This window comes from Trachemys scripta, chromosome 2, assembly GCF_013100865.1.
Source record: "Trachemys scripta elegans isolate TJP31775 chromosome 2, CAS_Tse_1.0, whole genome shotgun sequence".
In the NCBI taxonomy this organism is placed as follows: domain Eukaryota; kingdom Metazoa; phylum Chordata; order Testudines; family Emydidae; genus Trachemys; species Trachemys scripta.
In genome coordinates this window covers 226,229,768-226,251,313 of record NC_048299.1, presented here as the reverse complement: position 1 = coordinate 226,251,313, position 21,546 = coordinate 226,229,768, and positions in this window count along the sequence as shown.

Genomic DNA, 21,546 nt, shown 5'->3' with positions numbered 1-21,546 from the left:
TCCACTGTTGTGTATGGTGTTTAAGAAGTGTTATGACAGTGTGTGTGGTTAGAGCATCTTTAACACTTGGAATACTCCAGGTGTGAAGTTCAGAGACATGTGTGTTGGAAGCAGCTAATGCTGGAGCTGGCTGGAGATACTGAATCAGAGAATACCAACCTTCCCCCTCCATGTGCCAAGTTGATTATTTTATCATTCTTAACCAGTTAAAGCCTGGCAGGTATGACTGGCTTATTGGATTTTGAGAAATGCAACATCTACTACTTTCAGTTGTTCTGCCTTGTCTACATCAAACTTATTTCCTAAAATTTAAAATTTCCCACGGTCACTTCCAGTGGTTCATTTCCACCAGGGTTTGCCATGGTGGTAGCTCAGTCTAGTATAGACAATGCACTGGTGTTTGTGCTAGTGTTTTAACTATTGATCCATTTAGGTACACTTATGTGACTCTCACCACTATAGTATCTGAGCAGCTCCTAAAAGTTAAACAAAGAAAACAATGCTTTCTCTCTCTTGCTGTCTCCACCTAGGAGCAGCCTTGGGTGTGTTTTTCCCTCTCTTTTCCCCCCTTTAATAAATCTGTGAGAATGAGGGCACTATTGTGGGAAAATTGTGTCAAAAAGGTGGATTTTGCGTTTAGCTCCGAATGTGGTCATTCTTAATTCTTCCAGCAGTGAGTTTCAGAGCCTTGGTCTGTTACCTGTGGTCATGAGTTACTCCCTCTTGGTCATCTTATCCAGCTCAGTCTTGCTCTGAGTAGGATTACACAACATGGTGGTTAAAATGGTGGTGGTTTGCCTGTGTTAAGGCTTCCTTTGTCCTACGGGAAAGAAGCTTAGCATAGAAGGGATGCCTCCATCTTGCCAACATAGCAGTCTCTACAGCTTGAATTAAAGAGACCAGTACCGGCTCTAGGTTTTTTGCCGCCCCAAGCAACAAAAAAAAAATCTCTGAGAGCACAACTGCCAAAGCAAAAAAAAAAAGAAACAAAAAAACCCAACCCGGAATGCCACCCCTGGAATTGTGCCACCCCAAGCACGTGCTTGGTTTACTGGTGTCTAGAGTTGGCCCTGAAAGAGACAGACTCTCAAGATGAGTTTCAATAGACCCGTGTACAGACGGGGCCTTGTAACACACACGAGAGGAGAAGCAAAGTGTGAGTAAAGGGGTTTACAATATCTCTTATGGAAAGAATTACATTTGTGGGACCGATACTCTAAGAAAGATTCAAAGAATACAGTTTTTTTCAGGTAATATAGAAGATTTCATTTATTAACAATGAACACCTGTTGCCTGTTGCCTCCTCTTGATTGTAATTATATTCCCTAGAGCCATGCAAGTAGCTGATTACAAAACTCCAATATTTTTCTCCAAACCCAGGCTTCCTGGGTCACTGGTAAGTAAGAGACCACAGTCAGTTTACCTGAATGTGTTGGGAAGCAGGATAAATGAAAGCAATTAGTCATTGTCAGATCTGTATTGTCTGTGACTCACAAGGCTGCCTGCTAGTCTCTCAAGAACAGTAAATCACAAAGAAAATCTCAACTTCATGTGAACTGGGCTTTTATGAGTGGACTTCAAAACAAAACAAGAGAGAGAGAGTGATTGGTCTTCTCTTTAATGCCATGATCTTTACTGCTCCCATTACAATCAAAAGCAAAACTTCTATTAACTTCAGTGGTGCAGGATCTGGCCACAAGCGTGGAAGTTGTTTTCCTTTATAATGCTGACCTTACACATCAGTCTTCTATTCTAAACATGGGATATAATTCATATACATAGCTGAAAGAATCTTAAGTCATGCTTTTTTCCATCAAATAATAACAACAACTCATCAGTGTGCTCTATTTTCTGTTCTAGCACAAAGTTTTGAAACTAGAGATGAGCCTGAGCTCCATGGTTCAAATCCAAACTTTCCCAAACTTCAGGAGGGTTCAGTCTGACACTGCTACTTGCTATATTATTAAAGGGGGACTTACAAAGCAACTGCTGATGTAAGGCACTTATCCCCACAGCAATAAGCTTACACATAAAAGAACATTTCCCATATATCAAGTTACAAGAGAGAATTGTAGTAGTATTTCTATATATTTAAATTCCTACTAACTAGGAGGTGAGAGTAAGTAATAACCATTCTATCGAGCCAGCTGTCCCTTTATAGTTATTAAGCAATAAAGTTCTCACATGAAATAGGTGCCAGTATACCTAAAGACAGCCAATCATTCTGAGGTGTTGAAGAAGGTAAGGATTTACTGCAGTACGGTACACAGCAGTGTATTAGCTAGGCTGCAAGTCACTGTTGCAGTTGAAATGAAATTGATTTTCTTTTCTTATAGGCTCTGCCATTTTGCATGTTTAACTGACGTTTTATGTACCAGAAAATTATGTCTATATCTCAGCTTAAAGCAGAATAAACCTGAATATTGTAGTATCCCGGCTCATGCTATAGGGCCAGGTTCTGGCCTTAAACTGCTGCCATCATGTCATTCCCTCTGTTTGGATGTTCTACCCCTTCCCCCATCCTGTGTCCATCTTGTCTATTTAGACAGTAAGCTCTCTGGTGCAGAGATGGTCTGCTACCCTGTGTTTGGACAGTGCCTAGCATATTGGAGCCCCATTCTTGGTTGGCCAATAGGCACCACCCTAATACACATGATTGTTAATAATAATTAATAATACATGGCCAGTGGAGAATTCCTCTAGCTGAGGAGAACTCCTGGCTGGCATCAACCTAATGAAGGCAGCTCCTGTGTGAGGCACCTGACCCCAGCATAGGGGAGACATGCCAAGGAAGGTAGAGTTTTGCTGGGAGTGAGGTGGGGTACAGCTACACTTTATCCTCTACTTGCATAAGGTCCTTTAGGGACTGGGCTGGTGCAGAATGAAGGAGCCATAACTTTGACTCTTCCCCTGCACCAAGTGGAGCTCAGATGCAGGGCAGAATTGTACCCATTATGTGTAGTTAAATGTCAGTTAAATGATACCTCATGAACAAAAACAACATACAATTCTTTCCTCTCAAAGGACGACAAAGTGCTTTATAATCCAAATGCAGCTGGAGTTGCTTCACCAGTTAAATATAGTTCTCTCTGAGGTAAAGGAAAGCAGCCAGGCAGGCAGGTAGCTTACTGTACAATGAACAACAATAGGGGGTGGGGGTGAGGTGAAGTCTTGTCCAAGGACAACTATTCTCATGAACAGAGCCATGGGATCTTTAAAATTAATGCACAGCAGACAGGATGTTGATTATTCAGGCCTGTTCCAAATGAAACCCACATTGTAACTTGAATGTAACTCACTTTACCTACCTCTGGAAGATGAAGGGCTAAGTAGAACCTGATGGTAATTTGAACCTCCAGTGCCAGAAAATTCAATGTACCCTAAGTGAGGAGGTTTAAAGAACATTATTATGTAACTGGCTAAAGAGATCATCTAATATGTGGGGAGGCTGAGGGATGCCACACTGGAGACTCAAGGTGTATGCAGATACAACAAAGCAATTGGGCCAAATTCTGCTGTCTGTTAACAACGATACAAATCCCTAGCAACTTCATACAAGTCAATGAAGTTATTCCAGAATCATGCCGATGTTAAGAGAGCCTGATTTGTCCAGTTACGTAAGTTAATACATTTAAGTAAATGTTGTTCTAATTTGATTGGCATACTGTGCAAGAGAAAGTGATATGCAAGCTTGCTACAAAGGTTGAGAACTGCAGACACCTTTCACACATAAAGCAGCAAATAACACATTCCTACTGGAGCAGAAGAAAGTGGTAACTAGAGATGGTCAAAAAATATTGACCAAATTTTTTTCCTGGACAAATATGGGGTTCCGTTTAAATTGAAATTTTGCACAGGAACATGTGAATTTCTTATTTTTGATGGGAAAATTCCAAAGGAAATGTGTTTTTAATTGACATTTTGAATCAAGGTTTTAAAATGTCATCATTTGGAAATGAAATGTGTGACTGTGAATGGATATTTTGAAATTAAAAAATGTGTTTTAATCAAAAATGTCAAAATTGTCTATTGTGGCATTTCCGAACTGAAATTTTTCAGTGCTTTTTGTTCTCTGAAAATGTTTGGTATTTTGATTTTTTCATCCCATTTTAGGACAAAAACAGATGTTGAAATATCAGAATTTAATTTGCCAAACAGCATGAATGCAAACATTCTGACTTCCACCTGCAAAGTTGTAGACCAGTATGCTAGAACCCACTTCCACATGCTGGCAAATGCACTAACAAAATCATCATCAGACAAATGGAATGATAAGGAATGATATCTTCCCTTTGATAAGGAAGATATAGCCAAAGTTATTTTCTGCTTTCGATATAAAGTGTAATCTGTGGGAAGCCTGCGTGGCCCAGCTGCAGTATAGTCACTTACCCCCTATAAGTAGTACACCACTGAATTAAAACTGCTAATCACCAATTTGTGAGATACAGAAGTTCTGTTAGACAGCTGCATCAGTACTTCCCATTTTTTCACCATTTTGCTTCTGCTGCCACCAGTGAATATAAAGGTGCCTCTACTTGCTCTGTTATTTTGGTGAATAAACTGAAATTTTACTGTTAGCATGAGAAATAGGACCTCCAGTTGCTTGCCAGCTATAATAATATTACATGCTAAATTCCAGAGTTTTGGGTTCACTGATTTCCAGTTGGGAGAACTGCATATGTACTGTAGGAGGAGTAGAATATTGGAGTTTTATTATTCCGTGATTAATAGCTAAGTACACTGCAAATTCAAGGTTTATCACTCTAAATTTAGATTTTCTTTTTGAGATCTGCTACACAGTAGGTTTGGTTTTAACAATCTACACTATGTGATGCTATTTCTTCCCAGGGTTGTTAGGCAGTAACCTTACTGATATGGCTTTTGCATTTCACTAATGGTGTATGTTTTCTAAAACCATATATGTAAAACCTCATTAGCGGCACTGAAAAAAATGTAAAAAACCTCCCTATTTAGATATATTCAAATCAAAACCACTTTTGATGTTTGCATTTTGTTTACATGGACAGATATGTTTGTTTTTAATACTCAGTAGTTTTTAGTGAATATAATTTGCTTAGGCTATGGGGAATTGGAAATATTTTCAGAGGTGATTTTTTTTTGAAGAAGGACTTTAATACTTATTAAAATTTAGTGAATAAAATTACAAAACAAATGCCCTGAAAGATAAATTGTATCATGTCTTTTCCTTTGTAAAATGACAGGTTTCAGAGTAACAGCCGTGTTAGTCTGTATCCGCAAAAAGAAGAACAGGAGTACTTGTGGCACCTTAGAGACTAACAAATTTATTAGAGCATAAGCCATATCAACCCATTGCCCATAATACCTTTAATCACTAGAATTTTATTGGTATTGGAATAAATGTATTTTGAGTAACATCTAACTTCAGGCAGATTACATGATACAGGGGAAAAAAATACAAAAGTACATTACACAATTGAAACATTTCTCTACACACTACTAGTAAGAGATTCCCCAAATCAGTAGTCAGTCACTGGACATATGCTTGACCAGCACCTACCCTGAAGTGCACGTGTCCCCATCTCACACCCATCTTTACTGCCCCCATCACACACCCATCTTTATTCATGTAACTCCTCTCGGTGTTAAAGGTACTGCAGGTGTCATTTTAACTGTTTTTTCTTTCCTATTAATTTGCAATCCCAAACCTCACTGTTTTTTTGGGGGGGTTTAAATAAAAAGTGCTCAGAATTAGAGGATTAAGACTAGAGTTCCAGTGGTGTGGAGGGCAGGAGGGAGAGAGAAAGAATATGCAGTTGGTCTACTCACCTAATTCTACATCCTCTGAACATTCCTGTGTCTACAAGATAAGGGCAGACCAGGGTTGTTTTAATGCCATCTTTGTCAGCAGCCTTCAATTCATGGCTCAAAGATTCATGGAAACCTACAGCTCCAAATTTGCTGGCACAATAATCCTATGTAGGCAATGAATTAAGAAGAAATAAGACTGTATCACAAGGAAGAGTATAACACAATCAACTCCGGTTTGAATAAGGACTGGGAATGGCTGAGCCATTACAAACATTGACTCTATCTCCCCTTGTAAGTACTCTCACACTTATTATCAAACTGTCTGTACTGGGCTAGCTTGATTATCACTTCAAAAGTTTTTTTTCTCTTAATTAATTGGCCTCTCAGAGTTGGTAAGACAACTGCCACCTGTTTATGCTTTCTGTATGTGTGTATATATATCTCCTCAATATATGTTCCATTCTATATGCATCCGAAGAAGTGGGCTGTAGTCCACGAAAGCTTATGCTCTAATAAATTTGTTAGTCTCTAAGGTGCCACAAGTACTCCTGTTCTTCCTTTGTAAAATGTATGTTACATGCATTATTATACAGCCTTCATGCACCATTGTAGCTCATTATCTAATATGGGAAGCCCAATTTTCAAATGTGGGTGGTCAGTTAGGACTCTAATTCCACATTTGGACAATCAGTTTGGCACTTAGGTGCCTAGCATAGACATTGGGAGCTCATTTGCCAATTTAATTACCAAAATAAGGAATTGTGAGTTAGATTTTAGCCCTGATACTGCCCTTTTTTTGTCACTCCAGCAGTACAAAAGGACCTTAAAGATGGATTAACCAACTACCTGAAGCTTCCCCTTGCATAATCTCTGGATGGCATAAAGCCATCATAGCATCTCTACACCATCCTTTTCATAGGGGTTATGACTGGGCAAAAGGAGAGTAGCTGTGTTCTAGTGAACTGCAGCTTCCAGAACAGCCCTTGGTACTATAGGCAGTCAGATATAGTTTAGAACATCCCTGAGACTCTTCTAAATAGCACTAGGTGGTCAAACCAATCTCTGGTTGATCCCAGAACTGTGTAGCTGCAAAAATAAAGTCACCTTTGCCTGTTTTTTTCCTTCCGCCCTGCATTGAGTGCAGTTTGGCGGGACTGAATCTGTTGTCGTAATTTAGATTCCCATTATGCAACCCTATAAAATTAAAGTATGTGCACACACACGAAAACATTCCAGGCTAAATTGTGAGGTCCTTACTGAGGTTTCACTAGGCAAGACTCCTGAAACCTGGCTTTAACCAGAAGGGGAATTTCACACCCGCAACACACCTGCACTACTTTCACATAGAACCCAATTATATTGTATAAGGGAAGTAAATTTTACTCTTACATCATAGATTAAAAGCAGTATTGGGTATAATATCATATAATGAAATGAGGTTTTGAAAGACTGATGTCCTGAATTAACCAACATATTTTTGTTATTTTTATGTAAGTAAAAAATTGCTAAATTTCAGACCTATTTAACTAAGAGCTTATGCCTCAGAATTCTTGTGGCTATGCAACATATTTCTGATACTTGTCTTCTACATTGACAGACTCAAGACATTGACTTCTCTAGAAGCAGGATTTTACGCCTTGCCATGTTTGCAAATTTCCCCCTATTCACTTCCCAGTGTTGCGAATGTTCATGTTTATCTACGGTTGCAGTCAGAGTTCTGCCTGAATAAGGACGGAATAAAAACTAGGGGGTTGAACTTGCAAATGCTTACCAACATGAATAGTCATTCTATACCCACATAAATGGCTTCATTGAAGTCAATAGGACTGCTCATGTCAGTTAAGATTTGGCTCACAGATTTATATCAGCTATGCAGAAGGCAGTCGGAACATTTCACCACTACAGTAATTTAATAGAATCTTCTACTTCTATGCACTTGTCAAGAAGAAAGGCTGAATGCAAGAGATTCATATGCCAGGATTTGTGAGGGTTTAAGACAAGTGTACAGATTTAGGCTCCAAAAACACAGAGGCACTTGGGCCTCGCCCCATGTGGAATGTGCATGGAACCGTAATTTACAAACACAGGAATGTCAACTATTTACTTGCCCACATTGCACTGTTGTATCTCTTCCAGAACAGGCAGTAAATATATCACTGTAGAGTTACAGTACAGCTAATATGAAAACAATTATCACTAGTAATTTTAGACACTTCTGTAGAGCATTTATTTTAGCTGGGCTGAATGAACTCATTTTGCCTAATTTCAAATGCATTTGAACTTCATGGCGTTGAAAGTATGATGCCAACATGCATATTATTGGAATTTTTTTTTCTGCTTATGAAAGACTGAAAAAATGGAGCACAGAGGGGAAAATTCTAATGAAAAAATAAGTACAGTGAGTCAAATCCTCATCTAATGTAAATCAGCACAGCTTGACTGTAGCCAGTAAGTTCAGTATGGCAATTTACATCAGACGAGGAACTGGCCCAAATCAATAGTGTAACCAGTACAGAGAACTTCTTTGTGCCTGCCAAGCTTATGTATTTATTTTATTTATTGTGGGTAGATGGGAAGACTGTTATTCCATCCCAGAAACAGTACAGGCTACCCTTTAGCTAGAAATCATGTTGGGTTGGTTATTTAAAATGAGTCACTCTTAGCAAAGAACAATCCAAAACATGGATTTAAATTCCTGGGGGAAAGGTTCAGAAACTCTAACTAGTTTTGGAAATAAAATATTAATTTGAAAAGTTCTCAAACCATCAGACTCCATGAGGCTGGCCCAACCCCAATATCCACCTATATCATACAAATGAAATCTATGTGAATAAATGGTTTTCATAGGATTTTACAAAGCACCAATGCAAATTTAAATGAGCTAGCTGTTGAGTAACTGTGGATATCCCTCAAAATACACACACACTCACTCACATACACGCTCACTCTCTATCATCAGTGCAATGATTCACAAACGTTTGTCTGCAAATGGCCTTATTTCTAGAGAGATTATAGCTGTTATTTTACATTGCAACATCCTTCACAAATATACCAATTTATGTACTGTACATGCTACTTTGGGGAATGTCTGAAAAACATGCTGATGTCTATGCTTTGTGGGTAGTAAAAGCCTTTAAGGCCTATATAACACTGAAGCCAAAATCTGCTACCATTAGTCTGGTTCATCTTTTAGTATATGATGGGGCGGGGCGGGGAGATTTGTCATATTACATAGAAGTATATGAATTCCTATGCATCATTCTGAAACAAATCACAGCGTAGTAAAGGTCTTTCTATTAAATTAGTAATTTTAAATGAGTTTTAAAGTAAATACCATTTCTAAGTATTGGATATATTTCTCCCCTATGCTACCTCCATATCAATTTTACACTAATTGCAGAGTGAATGAAACTATATTAGATGATAATTTGAATCTGAACAGTTTGTCAATGTACTGAAATGTACAGTGTTCTGAGATATAATTAATATTCCATGGCCATAAAGGTCCCTTATAAAACCAGTCTGATTGCACTGCATGAAGTGGTGGGACAAGATTCTGGGACCTCACAGAAGAAAGCCCTAGACCCTGTGTGATGAGGAGCTGTGCTATCTAGGGCTAGCTGAACTCCAGTACACAGGCAATTGTGAGGATAGAATGGGGTGGGGCTGGTGGATCTTCAGTAATGTGGATTCACCTGTCATTCTGGCCTGCAGAGTGAGTATGCAAGAGCAGTCCGGGCTATCACAGCTCCAAGGCTGTACTAGCAGCTGCAAAGTGGCCTGAGGGGTGGGGAAGAGGATTCCTTTCCAGCCTCTGTGGAGAACATCATACAGTCTAGTCACTCACATTGTGCTGTACAGCTAGAATTTGGCCTTAAATCAATTTTCTCTTACGTATTTTTCCAATTTTTATAAATAGTGATGCTTAGATGGAAACTATACACACCACAGGCCAGATTTTCAAAAGTGCCACCTAAAACTGGGTCAGATTTTCAAAAGTGCCACCTAAGACTGGGTCAGATTTTCAAAAGAGCTCATTTATGGCTCAAATTAAGGCCTGGATTTTTGTAAGTGCTCAGACCCCAGTACCTCCATTTGTAACACTTATAGTCAGATTTTAAAATAACTCAGTCCCTATGCTGACCCTATTTAAATGCCTAAAGGGGAACTGAGTTGTTATTTTTTAAAAGCTGCCCCCTTTGTGGTTGCTGAGCCCTTCTGAAAATTGAGGCCAGTATATATGACCAAGTGGTGAGATACCTACCAAAAATGAGTATTGGTTATTACATAATACAGACATAATGGTAACCAGTTCAGACCAGCGCAGGGGTCCTGAGAGGAAATATCTTTTAAAAGTAAATAGCAGATAGTTTACTTGCTCTTCTGGGTTGGTAGGTCATAGAATGATAGAGTAAAGACTTGGGGTGAGATTCTGTGTGTGCCTCTCAGAAGCACAGCACAGAACTCATCAGCCTGCGGGAAGAGTGCTGAGGTAGCTTTAAATCACCTTTGCATCCTGATCCTGGGCTACTCCAGGGGCCAGAGTAGACCCTGGCCAGGGTTATAGCTAAATTATGGCAGCCTGTCTACACTAGGGTGACCAGATATCCTGATTTTATAGGGATAGTCCCGATATTTGCGGCTTTTTCTTATATAGGCTCCTATTACCCACCACCCTCTGTCCCGATTTTTCACACTTGCTGTCTGTTTATACTAGTCTACACCCACTTATGGGGCAGCAGTGCTTCCCAGAATCTCCGCAGGCGATACATGCAGTGGCCTCACCCATGACATGTCCCTTCCACTCCCAGCCATGCCTCCTACCCCAGGGCTTGCAAAGGGGTCCTCAGTGGATAGCTTGCTGTCATCCTCCTCAGTTCCTGTGCCAGGGAATTCTCTGCTCACAGGATCCAGGGCTTTTAGGGTATGTCTACACTTCAATTAGACACCTGCAGCTGGCATGTCCAGGCAGATTCAGGCTTGCAGGGCTGTTTAATTGTGATGTAGACGTTTGGGCTTGCTGACCAGGCTCCAACCTGAACCCAAATGTTACACTGCAATTGGACAGCCCCTCGGCCCGAGCCCCATGAGCCTGAGTCAGCTGGCATGGGCCAGCCACGGTTTTTAATTGCAGTGTAGATATACCCCCAGAGCCCCTTTATGCTGTGCTGGCTCTTTTACCTAGTGTTACGGGGACAAAGCATCGCGAAAACTTCACCCCAGGTATGTGGATAAGGGGGATTGGAATGAAGTCACAAAATAAAGGGATGAGGGAAATGACATGATACAAACAATGTAGCTTCCCATGGCAAATTAATAGCACCTACTGTACAGTACAATATAAGAGTTTGCACCACAGTAATAAACACAGTGAGAGCAAAGACAGATACTGAAGTATTTATAGTGACAATCAACCATTTCACTGGAATTGAACTCACTTATCCATATAGTAGTATAGCAGGGGTGGAAGGGGAGTGTCTGATTCAAAAATACATTGGAAATAACATTTTCATCTCCTACTGCTGCAGTTGGCAAAGATCCATTTTCCCCCCTTCCTTTCAAAATTCTTGGTAAGTAGAGCATCAGTCCTGAAATCTGAGCCATGCAGGATGCCCCTTGCACCTGTGCAGAGCCCTATTGATTTCAGTGGAACTCTGCAGAGGCATAAGATCTGCACATGCGTATCAGATTGAGGGATCGGGGCCTTTTATTGCAATGTTCACACAGTATGATTCCCCTTGGAACATCACAGCTAGTTGCTAGTAAACAATGATATATGTTATAAGCAGGCACATGACTCCATTTTTATCAGCTGCCATCCAGAGTTTGACTACTCCCTCTTTTGATCCAGCATATTAGAAAAATGTTGCAAGCCAAGACCCAGAATTGTAACTCCACTTATCCTTACCCTGGGACTCATGCTCAATCCCCTCTGAGCTAGCTTCATTCAGCAGAGAAAATAAACCCAATAGACTTCAAACACAAATCATCATGCTTAATAGGTTATTCGTGCTTCACAGAATCTATATTTTCCTATGCAAATCATTATAGTGTGCATGCAAACTAATATATAAACTAATATGTCACACACGAAAAACAATGTTCAGATGAATCACTAAGGTATATGGTTCAATGCTTTTGTCACAACATTAAATGACTTTTTAGAAATTATTTCTTTATGCATAAATGAAAGGATTTCTGTTCAGCCATGTTCAAGAAATATGAATTCAAGGTGGAACTGGTGCAGAAAAGGGCTGCTGGGATGATTGAGGAATGGAGAGCCTGTTTTACAAGAAGAGACTAAAAGAGCTTGGCTTCTTTAGCCTATCAAACAAAAGCTGCATGGGGATGTGGATTGCTGTCTACACTAGAAATGGGTTTAACACCAAGGAGGGAGAAGAGCTATTTAAGCTCAAAGACAATGGTGGCACAAGAACAAAGGGTTTAAACAGTCCATGAATAAATTTAGGCTGGAAATTAGGTTTGTAACCATCAGAGGAGTGTGGTTCTGAAACAGCCTCCCAAAAGCAGTAAAGGGGGCAAACAACTGACGAGTTTTAGGGTGAAGCTTGAACAAATTTATGAACAGGATTATATGACGGAGTTGCTTGCAATAGCTAGGAACCTGGACTTAATGACTTAGGCTGTCCCTTCCAGTCCTGAGTTCCTATGATTTAAAATACAAACTAGCACTATTTACAGACTGATAAATATTGCATTTATTTCACCCAACATTTAAAAAAAAAATCCAATACCTTTGTGTCAAGTTGTAAAGGCAGTCTGGCATGTAAAGGGTTACTGGGTTTCTGACTGTCACATGGCTGATCAGAGTAGGGTTATAAAAGGAAAAGGAAAGCTAGTGCAAAGAAGGATATCAGTAAGGAGAAGGTTGGTTCCCCTTTGCTCCCAACTGGAAAGGCCTGGTGGTTATTACCCACCAGATTTGAGTTGATTTGTTCTGGTTTTGATTTCTCCTTTTTAATAAAGCAAGCTCTGAGGTAAGGTATGTGACGTGACCTGGAATTGGAACTTCTATTTTTCTTTTCCCAGCTGGTGAGTCAGCAAACTGCCTTACAACCCTGTGCATACAAATCAATAAAATCAGATAAGGTGTTAGGGAGTTTGAACAAAAATTTAATTGCATAGTCTTTGTCTGCACATCAATATGGTTTGCTCAGGATGGGAGTTAGTGGTTCTTAGGAAAAGTAACACATGAACCAAACCATAATTAAATTTTTGCTTTTCATGGACAATGGGTATAATTTTAGTTGGTAGGTTGTTTTATAGTCTTTTGTATATGGAAATTCTAGGTTTTCTTCTCCTTCTTCTTCTTTTTTAAATCTACACCTATGGTTTCTTGTACCACTGCCACAACTAGTCATTTTGTGCCTGAGCCTTTCTCAATGAAGCCAATGGGTGCTTTATCATTGACTTCAGCGGGAGCAGGATCAATGCACCATATGAGAGCTATTCATAGGAAGTTCTGCATCTCTTAAGCTACACAAGCACACAAGACATCCACAACTGAATGGTGGGGAAGGGAAGTATGTATGGATTTTTGTTCCATAAGCAAAGTACAGTATAGGACAAAAAGTGGAGACTGGTTACGTTGTTACAGGACTCCTGCAGGCTTCACTTCAATAGGATGCTCAGTGGATTGCACTCAGATATCCAGCCACCAGTCAAAGCCCCAAAGTTTAGCGGGGAGTACATAAATATATGGTGACCAGATAGCAACTGTGAAAAAATGGGACGGGGATTGGAGGGTAATAGGCGCCTATATAAAAAAAAAAGTCCCCAAAAACGGAACTGTCCCTTTAAAACGGGGCATTTGGTCACCCTACATAAATAGATAAACTTACCTTGCTTTGACACACACACACACACACACACACCCATGTCATAAAACGTGGGCACTAGAGCTGGTTTAAACATGGGATATATTTTTCTCAAAAAATGTGCTCCTATCCTCGCCCCCCCTTTTTTTTTAATGAAAACTGTTGCAATTCTAAAACTTTCAACCAGCTATAATGGGCATGAGCAAGGATAATTTTGGTTTTGCAAAACTTCATCTGTTAGATTCTTGTTGCAAGGCCAAAAGCAGAGGTGATTTGTGTCCAACTCCCATTTTTCCAACTCTCCAACACTACTCCTATTCTAAGGAGCAGGAGGGTGGAGGTGATAATTTGTTCTGGTTTTGATCCATATCCAGCTAGCATCACTGATCTATGGCATCCTGCCCATGCAGAGTTCATATGCATCCTGTTTTCTGACTACCACCCCTGCCCTTTTTTTTGTAAACAGTCCGACTCTTGTGTTGCTTTTTTTAATAATGTAGACAGGCAGGCACCATGTCGCTCTTTCCTAGCTAGTTTCAAACTAAGGTCTGCCCGCCTTCCTTTCCCTTCACTAGCCCTTCTATCCGCTAGTACCTGGGCTGAACTTACACAGCAGGAAGCAGAAATTCCTTTATATCACTAGGAAGGTGTCATATCTGCAAAAGGGGATAGCTTTGCAGAATGTGAGGATGGGAAAGCCCATGGGGGATAGGGCAGACAATAGGGATGAAATCCTGACTCCATTGAATACTATGGTAAAATTCCCATTGGGGTCAGTGTGGCCAGGATTTCACCCTTGGTATATTTAAAAACTCCGAGATGGAGGGAGAACAAGGAAGGAGAAATCAAGCGGAAGGAGAGAGAGGGATCAGGACAGTTGGGGAAACCCAATTCCCCATACACACAAGCACTACCACCATCACCCTTCTGAACTTCATCTCTGAAGATTTAGCAAAAGGCCACAAATTGCTCCATTCAGTCACCAAATGGTGAGTGACACCAAAGACGATTTATTATTTGTCATTATTTCTATAGTGCCTAGATATTTGATCGTGCTGTTAGCCCTGAGATTTAACAAACAGGTACTACCCTGGCTCAGGGACCAAAATCTGAGGTCCTTACTCGATCCTCACTCATGCAAAACTCCCTGTGGAGTGTTCCTGAGTGAAAGCCAAGGCCCTGATCATACAATCAGATCCCTGGGGACAGATCCAATTTCAGGCTCAGGGCTTTCATAAGGCCCTCAGGATATGGGCCAAAACATAGACTACAATGTTTCAGAGTAGCAGTTGTGTTAGTCTGTATCTGCAAAATGAACTAGGAGTACTTGTGGCACCTTAGAGACTAACAAATTTATTTGAGCATAAGCTTTCTTGGGCTACAGCCCACTTCATCAGATGCATCGAATGGAACATATAGTAAGAAGATATATATACATACAGAGAACACGAAAAGGTGGAAGTTGCCATACCAACTCTAAAAGGCTAATTAATTAAGAGGAGCTATTATCAGCAGGAGGGAAAAAAACTTTTGTAGTGATAATCAAGATGGCCCATTTCGGACAGTTGACAAAAAGGTGTGAGGATACTTAACATGGGGAAATAGATTCAATTTGTGTAATAACCCAGCCACTCCCAGTCTCTAGTCAAGCCCAAATTAATGGTATGTAGTTTGCATATTAATTCAAGTTCAGCAGTTTCTCGTTGAAGTCTGTTTTTGAAGCTTTTCTGTAGCAAAATTGCCACCTTTAAGTTTGTTACTGAGTGACCAGAGAGGTTGAAGTGTTCTCCTACTGGTTTTTGAATGTTATGATTCCTGATGTCAGATTTGTGTCCATTTATTCTTTGGCATAGAGACTGTCCGGTTTGGCCAATGTACATGGCAGAGGGGTATTGCTGGTACATGATGGCATATATCACATTGGGAGATGTGCAGGTGAATGAGCACCTGATGGCATGGCTGATGTGATTAGGTCCTATGATAGTGTCACTTGAATAGATATATGGATAGAGTTGGCATCAGGCTTTGTTGCAAGGATAGGTTCCTGGGTTAGTGTTTTTGTTGTGTGGTTGCTGGTGAGTATTTGCTTCAGGTTGGGGGGCTGTCTGTAAGCGAGGACTGGTCTGTCTCCCAAGATCTGTGAGAGTGAGGGATCATCTTTCAGGATAGGTTGTAGATCTTTGATAATGCGCTGGAGAGGTTTTAGTTGGGGGCTGAAGATGACGGCAAGTGTCATTCTGTTATTTTCTTTGTTAGGCCAGTCCTGTAGTAGGTGACTTCTGGGTACTCTTCTGGCTCTGTCAATCTGTTTTTTCACTTCAGCAGGTGGGTATTGTAGTTTTAAGAATGCGTGATAGAGATCTTGTAGGTGTTTGTCTCTGTCTGAGGGATTGGAGCAAATGTGGTTGTATCTTTCAGCTTGGCTGTAGACAATGACTCCTACTCCTAATTTTCACTAGTCCTCAACTATTTGTTTCAATCTATTACACTATAAATCCTATCTAAAAACTTCCTTTGCCTCTTTTTATTGCTAGCCTAATGATTAGATGCCTTTTCATCTTCCAGTGATATTTAGTTCTCTTTCGGGACCACTAGTTATTTGGTTGTGTTTATATAATGACCTCCAAGCCTCCTTTCCCCAGCCTGCCCTCTATCCTCTCACACTTTTCCTCACTGGCATGCCATCTATGTATGCAAGACATGTGTTGCATGCTCTGTGTGCCCATCTTGTTGTGCGTTGTCTATCTGGTGCCCTGCAGGCCAGATCTGGCCTGTGGGACGATTCCATCCGGCTCCCATGGATAGGGTTGCCCACAGTCCCATATTACAAGGGATGTCCCTTATTTCAATAGAAAATTAGCCCGTATTTTGACATATTAAAAATATTATCATTATGCGAAGTCAGTTTTATTACCTTGCCTGCCAACAGTATAAATTTTGGCAATGTAGTGTAATGCAGAATTAGGCCCATGATTTACTGAACCAATGTACCTATAGTGCACAGGTTCCCAAAATATGGAGTGCGCCCCTAGCAGGGGGGCACAATAAATTTATCAGGAAGGCACGAAGCTGAAAGGCTGGAGTCAGGAGGGGGCTCTGTCCAGCAGGGGAAGCAGATGGGGCTCAGTGCAGGTGGTCTAAGCTGCCAGGACCAGGCTCGCTGCCCACCTCACTCTCCCACTGCTGTAGCTGCAGCAGTCACCAACCAGCAGTTATGCTCTTCTACTGGGGACTTCAGCAGAGACTCTGCGAGCAGGGAATGGAAGGCTACAGCCTAGGAGTACTGACCCCTCTGCCAGACAGAGCCCCTTCCTGACCCTGGCCCTTCAGCGCAGCTCGGGGGCACACAGCCCTGTCCACTTGCTCTGCCTGACAGAGCCAGCTCAGGGAAAGCAGAAGGGGCTGGAGTCAGCAGGAGGCCCTGTCCAGCAGGGGGGCCAGTACTCACAGGTGCAGGTTTCCACTGCCCTCTTGCGCCTGGCCCTTCAGTGCTGCCCTGTTCACTTCTGGAGCTGGGTCCTGGCAACTAAGACTGTCTGACTGCTGCAGGGAGTGGAAGGTTTCCTCAACTGCCACGTGGTGAGTATCCCCACCCCCTGTGGTACTGGCACCCTACCCAGGCCCCCATTGGTATTCCTCCCCCATAGGGGTGCTAAGAAAACAGTCCTGTATTTTTTAAATACAATGTTGGCAATCCTCCACACAGGGTAACCTTGCTTGCACCTTATGTGCGAGGTTACACCACACTATTTTGGCCCACCTAAGGCATGCAAGTGAGTTGTTGCAAGTCTTACTACAACTGTCATGGCACACCACTGCTTTCCCTCCACTAATGGGTGACAAAGTCTATTGAGGTGGTCTGTCCGGGATGGCTGGCTTACTACATCCCCTGATCAGTCTGCACCAGTGGAATTCCTATGGAGCTCTGACTGCAATTTAATGCTGCCCTCCCTCAGAAGAATCCCCATATGGGAAGCGTTGCTTACCCTGCCATTAGGGGTGAATTCTCTCTGGGTGCAGCAGTACCATGTGGCTTTAGGATGACCAGATGAGAGGCAGAAAATATCGGGATACATTAGCCGAGTGCTGCCAGCGGAGAAAAAAAAAAACCCACAAACCTGCCGGCAGAGTGAAATATCAGGACAAATTGCGTCCCGACCAAACATCGGTCGGGACACGACACAAACACCTAAATATAGGGACGGGCCCGATTTTATCGGGATGTCTGGTCACCCTATCTGGTGTACCAACAGAAATGAACATGGAATAGAGTGCTATTATATGTTGTGTGTTATGGACAACTGGCTCAACAAGCCTTTCAGTAGCATGCTTTGTATGACAAATATCAACATCAGCAATGGAGAAATTTAAAAAATAAATGGCCAGTTTCTGCAAGGTACTGCACAATGCCTGCTGCAGGAGGCTGAAGGTGAAATCTTGGTCCTATTAAAGTGCAAAGGAGTTTTGCCATTAATTTCAGCAGGGCCAGGATTCTACCCTGAGTGTCCTCAGCTCACATTGTCTTCCCTGTCACAAAGTACAAGAATGGAGAGATTTAAAGCAAGTTAAAGAGAAAACTGTTCAGCAAGGAGCTCTTATGAAAAAGTCTGGTAGTAGACTTGACATAAAACAAATCCAATACCCATCCCCCTCAGGGTCTCATGTTACAACTGTACTGACTGTTAAAAACATAGACTCATAGACTCATAGACTTTAAGGTCAGAAGGGACCATTATGATCATCTAGTCTGACCTCCCGCATGATGCAGGCCACAAAGCCGTCCCAACCCTTTCCCTTGACTCTGCTGTTGAAGTCCCCAAATCCTGTGGTTTAGAGACTTCAAGTAGCAGAGAATCCTCCAGGTAGTGACCCCTGCCCCATGCTGCGGAGGAAGGCGAAAAACCTCCAGGGCCTCTGCCAATCTACCCTGGAGGAAAATTCCTTCCCGACCCCAAATATGGCGATCAGTAGAACCCCGAGCATGAACATATTCAACACTGATAAAAGTTTAAATATTCCAGTATTGGTGGTAAATAGAAAATATACTTTTTCTATTTAGATATGACTGTAGCTATGCACAGTATAATTAAATAATATCTGCTTTCAATTTTAAAATTTACACATTCAATGTTCAAAATGAATTAATTATATTCCACCTTAAATTACAAGAAAAAGTTATTTCTGGTACTGGGAAAACGTATTGTGTTAAAGAAATATTTTTCAACATATTTTTATAATTTCCATTTTACTGTCATCTTAGCAACTTAATTTAAAACATTGTAAAAAAATATTTTAAGGAATATTTGAACATAAAACAATTTTATTTTAGACCACGAATCTTCTGAAAATGATGCAGGGTAAGTTGTCTCAAATGAATGTCAGTCAGGTAAAATGCAAGCCTTTCAGATCATGACAGAGTTTCGATTCTCCTAAGTATCATTTGTTGGAGAGACGTATTGCTATAATGAAGAGAATATTATATAAAGCAACAGAAAGAAAAACCTATAACAAGCATACTGTCTATGTGTGTGTGTGTATATATAGACATACAGCCTCTGGCAATAAAGAAGATGCATACTTCAAAACAGTGACCATTTTCTACTGTACATAAAAAAATATAGACACTGTAAATATTATAGAATCATAGAAATGAAGGACTGCAAGGGACCTTGATAGGTCATCTAGCCCAGTCCCCTGTATTGAGGCAGGACTAAGTATTATCTAGACTATCTTTGACAGGTGTTTATCTAACCTATTCTTAAAAACCTCCAATGATAGAGACTCCAAACCCTCCCTAGATAATTTGTTCCAGTGCTTAACTACCCTTACAGTTAGGAAGTTTTTCCTAATGTCTAATTTAAATCTCTCTTGCTGCAATTTAAGCCCATTACTTCTTGTCCTGTCCTCAGTGGTTAAAGAGAACAATTTATCACCCTCCTCTTTTTAACAACCTTTTATGTACTTGAAGACTGTTATCATGTTCCCCCTCAGTCTTCTCTCCTCCAGACTAAACAAACCCAATTTTTTCAACCTTTCCTCGTAAGTCATGTTTTCTAGACCTTTAATCATTTTTGTTGCTTTCCTCTGGACTTTCTCCAATTTATCCACATTTTCCCCAAAGTGTGGTGCTCAAAACTGGACAAAATAATCAAGCTGAGGCCTTATCAGTGCTGAGCCAAGTGGAAGAATTACTTCTCATGTCTTGCTTACATAGGGTTACCACACGTCCGGATTTCCCCGGACATGTCTGGCTTTTTGGTGCTCAAATCCCCGTCCGGGGAAATAGGGAGGCATAAGTCAGGGTCTGCCCAGCCCCAGCACGATCTGCTGGGTCCACAGCGCAGCCCAGTCGCCTCGGCTACATTGTAGCAAGCTGGGGGGGGCGCAGACGCAGAAGGCGGCAGAGGGGCCGCTGCTGCCCCCACAGGCCGGGCGGACCGCGCGCCCCAGCTGAGCCCGCAGGACCACGGGGAGGCCGGGCCCAGCCAGCGGCTCGTGCTTCCTTTGCGGGCGGGGACCCCCCGACCACTGAGGGACCCTTCCTGCGGCCCTGTCACCCCGCGCGGCGTGGAACCCGGTGCCGCGGGAGCTGTTCCAGTGGGGACAGGCCAGGGAACGTGCTCGGCGGCAGCAGGAAGGAGGCGGCGTGTGCTGGGGCTGCAGGGACCCGCGCCGCCACGGTCGCCGCTGAGCCTCCGAAGCCCCCGCCAAGCAGAGGCTGCCGGGGAAGCGGGGGAGCAAGGCAGGCGGGGGTTGCAGAGGCTGCAGGGCGAGGAGGAGCAGGGCAGGTAGGGGCATAGAGGCTGCAGGGGCAGGGGGGCGCAGGGGCAGGGCAGGCGGGGGGGGCAGAGGCTACAGGAGCGGTAGGGGGGCAAGTGGGGAGCAGGGGTCACAGAGGCTGCAGGGCAAGGGGGGAGTGCAGAGGCTGCAGGGCAAATGGGGAGCAGGGAAACACTTAGCAACCTGCAACCAAGATCAGAGCGGGAGGGAGGAGGGGGAATGCAGGGTGCTCAGAGGAGGGGGGCAGAGTTGGGGCAGGGACTTTGGGGAAGGGGTTGGAATGGGGGCAGGGAAGGGGTGGGGCTGGGGACGGGGAAGGGGCGGAGTTGGGGCAGGGCCAGGGCCCCCACGGAGTATCCTCTTTTTTCAGTGTTGAAATATGGTAATCCTAGCTCCTACAAATACATCCCAGAATTATGTTTGCTTTTTTGCAACAGTATTACATTGTTGACTCATATTTAGCTTGTGATCCACGATAACCCCCAGATTCTTTTCTGCAGTACTCCTTCCTAGGCAGTTATTTCCCAGTTTGCATTTGTCCATATTAAATTTCATCCTATTTAATTCAGACCATTTCTCCAGTTTGTCAAAATCATTCTGAATTCTAATTCTGTCCTCCTAAGCACTTGCAACCCTCCATTATTAGTTATTGAGCCCAAGATATTAACTCTGTTATGAATTGTAAAATCTAACTAAGCAAGTAAAAACTTGATTAGAGCGCAGTCCTGGTCCCATTAAAATCCATGACAAAACTTCATTGACTTTAATGGGATTAGGATTTAACACTTACAGGTAATGCTTAGCACTTAATATGTTCAAATCACTTAAAAACATTAATTAGTCCTCACAACATCCCTGTTAGGTAAACAAATATTGTTATCCCTATTTTAAAAATGGAGACAGTAATGCAGCAAAGTCTCACAGACAATTAATGGAGAAGTAGAATTAGATTGTTGGCATTTCTGGCTCCTAGTTCAATGCTCAGGCCTCTAGAAGAGACTACCATTTAGAAAGAGTGTAAGAAGAGTTTATATGAGCAGAGGTTACACATAGGCTTTCTTATATAACAGCATGCACACCCTGCTATCCTTAAGGGAGGTGTAGACAACCTCCCATGACAGAATTTGGATCCTCTTGA